Genomic DNA, 6,439 nt, shown 5'->3' with positions numbered 1-6,439 from the left:
AGCAGTTCTCTGTTAGTTTGAACCTTCAGACAGTCTGAGGGCTGAAATTTTAAAAGTTTCTCAGTACTTCTCTGTTAGTTTGAACCTTTAGACAGTCTGAGGACTGAAATCTTAAAAGTTTCTCAGTACTTCTCTGTTAGTTTGAACTTTGTGGTTAACAGAAGCCTTAAAACTTGTGACCGTGAGTCTTGATTTCACATTTAGACCATCCATCTGAGTTCTTCTCAGACCTTCACCTGTGGGTTTTTTAGAAATCCTCAACAAACTTTGATTCTCTTCACTGAACAGTAAAGTTTGTGGAGATCAGAAGGTAACAGTTTGATCGATGCCCTCAACTCCTAGTAAACTTTATCTGGAAAGCAGTTTTCTGAAATGAGTTCTTCGTAAATCTGTCCACAGTCAAACCAAGAACATAGAAAAAGGAAATGTTTGAAGAAACAACTTGATGTTTTCATTTCAGACTAGAAAAACGCTTTAAGACTTTTATCTGTTTTTGCTCTTTTTGATCGTTTTATTGTCTCTTCTGTTTAATTTTATCTTCTAAAGTTTAACTGGTGTCTTTTCAAATGTTTTGTTTTTAGTTTGATTCTTCTTAAATGTTGTTTTGCTATTTTCTCACCTTTTATTCTTTTCTAATGTCTGATTTGATTTCCAAATGTTTTGTCTTTTTAATGTTTGTTGTTTTTTCAAATGTTTTATCAGCTTGTTTGAAAAATTTCCTTTTCTTTCCCAATATTTAATTTTTCGATTAAATCTTTGTTTTTCTTTTTAAATGTTTTACTAGCTTTTATTGTTTAATTTTCTTTTTATATGCTTCATTGTATTTTCTGTTTAATTCCTATTTAAAGTTTTATTGTCTTTAAGATTTAATTTTCTAATTAAACATTTAATTTTTTAATTAAATGTTTTGTCTTTTTAAAGGCTTAGTAATCTAATTAAATGTTTTGTATTTTTTTAAATGTTTAATATTATTCCTTGTTTAATTGTATTTTTTTAATGTTTAATTATCTAAAATATTTCATCTTTAATGTTTAATATTTTTGTTTAAAAAAATTTAATTTCATAATTTCATGTTTTGTATAGGTTTAATTATCTAATTAAATATTTTGTCTGTTTAATATAATTTAATTGTATTTAATGTTTAATTTTCTTTTTAAAAGTTTTCTTGTATTAAATGCTTTTTTCCTTTGATTTAATTGCTTTTTTAAATGTAGTTTATTTCTTTAATCTTTTTTTGTCAAGATTTTAACCCCAACCTTAAAAATTAAACAATCTCTTAAATCACAATGAAAATACTTCTGTTGTCATAATCATGAGTTAGTCAATTATTCAGTTTATCAATTCAACTTTATTTGTTTAGCACCTTTCACACAGATGACAAAACTAAACAAGCAAAGAGAAAAACTATGCTAAAACTATGATTAAAACTCAAAAACATGTTTAAAAAAAATCTAACATGGTAATAAAATGTGTTGTGTCCAGGGGATGGAGGGAGTTCATTGAAGTCTTCTTGGGCTCACATGGTAAATCATTTAAAATATAAACTTGATATTCAGTCTAAGGAAACTGCAGAGCGACAGAAGAACCAACAATATCTCCTGTTTTCTCCTTTAATGATTCGACTCTTCTTGTGCTTTCAGACCAAAGAACTACTGACTCTTCACAACCTGCTCAAACTCTTGGTACAGGACCTCACCACACGGGTCAAGAAGGTTTCCGTCTCATTTCTACTCTGAAGCTCACCTTCTCCTGCTCAAACTGCTGACAAATGTTTCTGCTGCTCTAAAGTCTGGTCTCCAGAACTTCCTAAAAACTCTCAAAGTCTCTTCTGCTGCAGGTTGCTTTGTAGAACTGTTCCAGAAAACCTCACTAAACCACATGGAGGGGCCTCAAGATAGTCGTCCAAATGAAACCGTACAAAAACCAAACTAGCACAACCCAAACACTAAAGTCTCCTGCAGCCTACCAGAGAACCTCTGAGAACAGAGAATCAGGACAGGAACTCTTACCTTCTGGGCAACCAACGCTGGTTCACAAACAAGAATACAGAATGTGTCTGACCAAAAACCTCTAAAGACTCACTACAGCCAAGATAAAGACACAACTCAGCTGTACCAAATCCACTAATCACTGCACACATTAGCACCATGTGCTAACTGTGGCTAAAGAACCACCTTTACCAAGACAACTATCCAGTACAAAGCCCTTAAACACACCAAGCAACACATTAAAGATGATTTTACTGCTGGAAGCTGCAAGCCAACGCCTAAAGAACAAACTCAAGCAATGGAGCCAAACCCGGTTCAGTGGTGAACAGAAGCAGAGGAAATGTTTGTCTGCAGTTAAATAAAGCAGGAAGACACTGAGCTGCTCAGGTGTTCCTGATAACACCAAGCAGCCACCTGGACAGCCAATAGGAACACAGCTTACTGGAAGTCCAGAGGGCTGGCTTAGTGAAGGAAATTTAATTTAAAGTTGAAGCAGAAAGTTAACAAAGAAAGTTGAAAACCACCTTCTGATACCTGAAATCTCTGAGTTTTCACACAAAGAACACCTGAACATGTCAAACTGGTTCCATAGTAGAACCCTTATTGTAAAAACGTCATAGTATGGTGTGTTGCTCAAAAAACATTAGGACCCTCCTATATCCCCTAAATCCCTCCTATAAGTATATGTCGAGTCCCTCAAATAGCATAACTATGCAAATAAAACCATCCGACTAGGTAAGAAAAATAGTAAAGCCTGCTTTCTATTTCTTGTCAGGTCACTTGTATAACTATTCCTGCTTAGTTTACAGGAGCAAACAAACTATTCTCCACTGAAGGTAATCACAAAAGAAAAATGTGTGAACAAGAGAATGATATAAATGTATGTCTTAGAGAGAGCAGGTGTTTCAAAGGGAAGTGAGTTAATTATTAAAATTTTGATTTAGATAGATTTTTGTCATTTTGTATTTCTCTTTATTCATTGTTTTGTGTACTGTTTTTGTCATTTTGTTTCAAGCTGTTGTCATTTCTGGTCTCGTTTGTGTCATTTGTCCATTTTTTGTCGCTTTGCAATTTTTTTGACTAATTTTTTGTCTCTTTCTTGTTTTGTTTCATGTTGTTTGTCTCATTTTTTGTCATTTCGTTTCATGCTTTTGTCACTTTGTGTCTCATTTTTGTAATATTTTGTCTTGTTTTTTGTCTTTTTTAAAGTGAAACACTATATGTCTTGATTGATGCACTGTGATCTGGAAGTTTTAATGTGTAAATGATAAATTGAGGCATAATGTTGAAATTAATTTTTTTTTTCTTAACAAATTTCAGTTTGTTCATAATGTTTTGTAAAAAGATCTTTCCTTGAATGTGAATATTTTCAGAATGTACTTTTTTGCACTAAAACAAAGGAAATATTTGGAGTTGAGCATATTTATGGGTTATGCTGTGATTTTACTGGTCCGGTCCACTTGAGATCAAACTGGGCTGAATGTTCCCCCTGAACTAAAATGAATTTGACATCCCTGGTCTAAATTGTTCCTTCTGCTACGTCTCTGATTAATTAGGTGGTTTAGGGTTGACTACAACTGCCGATCCAGATGTGCACATGTGAATCAATTTCAGTTTCCTGGTTTTGAGTGCATTAACATCTATTATAGTGGTATGTTTGTGTCACAGAGCTCTTTTAAAATCAGCTCAACAAAGTCTGCTCAGTTTCCACCAAATTATATAGCCAACATTCTGTGTTTTGACAAATCGCAAATCTGGCTTCCATGGATGTAATCCAACATTCACCAAACAAAAATATCTGCCTGAAGCCATCATCACAGATAGCATTCCAAGCTAGCTGGCTGTGAAATGGAGATAAATTTGGCTGTGAAGGGAAGAGAAACAAGCGGCATTAAATCACGATCAAAAAACAAAATGAATACCAGTCTCCAAAGTACCCATGTCCAGCACAATAAGCCTGCATTAACATAAATTTATAAAGTTCACTAACCTCCAAAAGCATGCAAAAACAAGGTAGACAGCAGGAGTAATTGTGTCTAATAGATAATGTATGAAATGCTTGAAAAAGGTGTCGTTTTTGCACACAAAACATAGCATCCTAAAGCTCACTTTGGAACGATGTACACTGGATAAACAGCACCAGCTTCTCTGCTTCCATCTCTTTTTTCTAGTGTTTTTCCACACTAAATACACTGTGTGTAGCACCGGGGTGTCGTGACGATACTCTGCCTTCTGTCACTGGGGGTGGAAGAATCACATAATTACCTCGAGCGCTCTGGAAGCTCTCTTGCATAAATCAGATCCACTTTCAAGCTCAAAATATTTTAATCCATTAATATCAAAGGGCATCTTCTCTCCTCCAGTGCACCCTTCTGAGCTTTGTGTAATTTCTAATCTAAGAATCTATTCATTCACCCACAGAGACACAATCGAGCGTCCACAGTTGTGCTTTGGTCTGAAGTGGCCAGTTCAGTTCACCCACACAATGGAGAAGAAAATACTGAGCTGATGATTTTATTCCATGTGGGAGTCTGAAGTAATACACACATAGGCGATAATTTGCAGTGCGATACCACTTCTAAAAGCATTATTCCAGCACACGAGCTGTTTGTCCTTTTGATGCTCTGTTTGTGAAACTACTTATGATGGATGAGTCTGAAAACATGGACCCCGGAAACTAGAATTTCTTACACGTTTTGTTTCTTCTAGAAATTGCTGCAAAATTGATGTAGAAAGACCAAAAGAAAAAGACAGACACATAAAACTACTAGAGCTTTGTTGACCTTTCGATAGACTTTCTTTGGTGGAGGCATAAACGCATTAACACTGATGCAGATTTAGTCTGGGGCTGTCGTATTTAGGATCTCCAAGCATCTTGAATGTGCCTGAAAGTGACTAAACTCTGACCACCTCACTTGACCAATTGAACTGAAAATAAAAGATTAAAAAAATATATTTTGATGCCTGTCAGAGAGCAAAACTCATTCATAAACCTTGAATTTCCCTTGGGATTAATAACTTAGCTGCTGAAGCTTATAGCTCCTTGAGAGGAGTCATAATTGTCTTGGGGGCCTCTCTGAAAAATCTGTTTCTTGCAAAGTCACCAGGTCTTTGAGGATGGCCAATTAATGCATCCGCCATGTTCCCTCCATTTCTTAATTTTCTTGTATCCATCCCCTGATTCATGCTGTTCAATAAGCTTTTCATGAAGTTGCTCCTTGTGTTCTTTTGTCTTTCTGGTGTGGTTAAATCCAGGATTCTCCAGTGAGTGGACCTTCCAGATATAGGCGTCTTTATACCACAGACTTTGGAAACACATTCACTGCACTCAGTTGATCTCCACTTTACTGTGTGACTTCTAGCATCAATTGGCTGCATTAGATGTCACTTTTAAGGAGTGAATACTTCAGCAATCACTTATTTTACATTTTATATTCTTAATTTTTTTTTACTTTGTAGAAATCTGTTCTGACTTTGACACGAAAGAGCCTTTGTGGGGAATTCTTGTCAAAAACTGATCATCATTCAATGTTAAAAAAAAAAAGGTAAAATGGGAAAACAGGATGCTTTTTAATTGACTCTGTATGACTACCATGGCCTGGATAACTGAGAATCTACACAGACAGAAGTGTCAGCAAGAACATTGAGTCATTGACTTTTACTGTATACCACAACTGCTGACACCGTACTCTGCGTCTGCTAGGTTTAGAAGTAATACACACTGATGCATATATGTTCTTTTATGAGGAACAAACTGTCTTCACCTCTCTGCTTCTGTACTCAGATATTCATGAATTCATGAGCAGTGCAAAGGTATAAAGATAAAGAGGCAAAGTACACCAGTGTGAACATAACTGTACAAAACTGCAGGTCTAATTATAGCTGTAGTGCCTCTTGGGAGTTGTGTGGAAAATATATTTTGCCAGAAAAGACGCAGAACTCTAAATGGTACTTTGCTGTCTGGATATAAACATCAGATTCGTCTTAAACCGAAATGTCTGTGAATTGAATGACACTCTGCAGTGGAAAAATCCACTTCCTGAAAAAGGTCGGCTTTGTTTTGGAAAACAGAAGGAACTGTTATTGTGGCAGGAATGCATGCAGGTTCTCTTGCTCGGAAACCTAACCACAATATGGAAAATGAAGACTGATAAATTTGTCTTTGTTTTTGCTTCTTTTTCCAGACAAACACCTGCAGATCTGAGGCCTTATCCTCACAACCGTATGAGTGTAGTAAAGTGATGTTTATCCAACTGCAATGCTAACGAAGCCCTCAAAGATGATGTCGTTTTAATTTCATGCAACAACTCAACTGACATTTGTCCTGGAAATATAACAAAACACTGAGTTATCAGAAAGCAACAGATTCAAAATACACTGCTTGGCCAAAAAAAAAGTTGCACACTCTAATATTTTGTTGTTTGTTTCATTCGCTGTGGCATCGTTTCAAT

The sequence above is a fragment of the Amphiprion ocellaris genome, chromosome 1 (genome assembly GCF_022539595.1).
Source record: "Amphiprion ocellaris isolate individual 3 ecotype Okinawa chromosome 1, ASM2253959v1, whole genome shotgun sequence".
Lineage (NCBI taxonomy): Eukaryota > Metazoa > Chordata > Actinopteri > Pomacentridae > Amphiprion > Amphiprion ocellaris.
Note: the sequence above shows the minus strand (reverse complement) of the source record.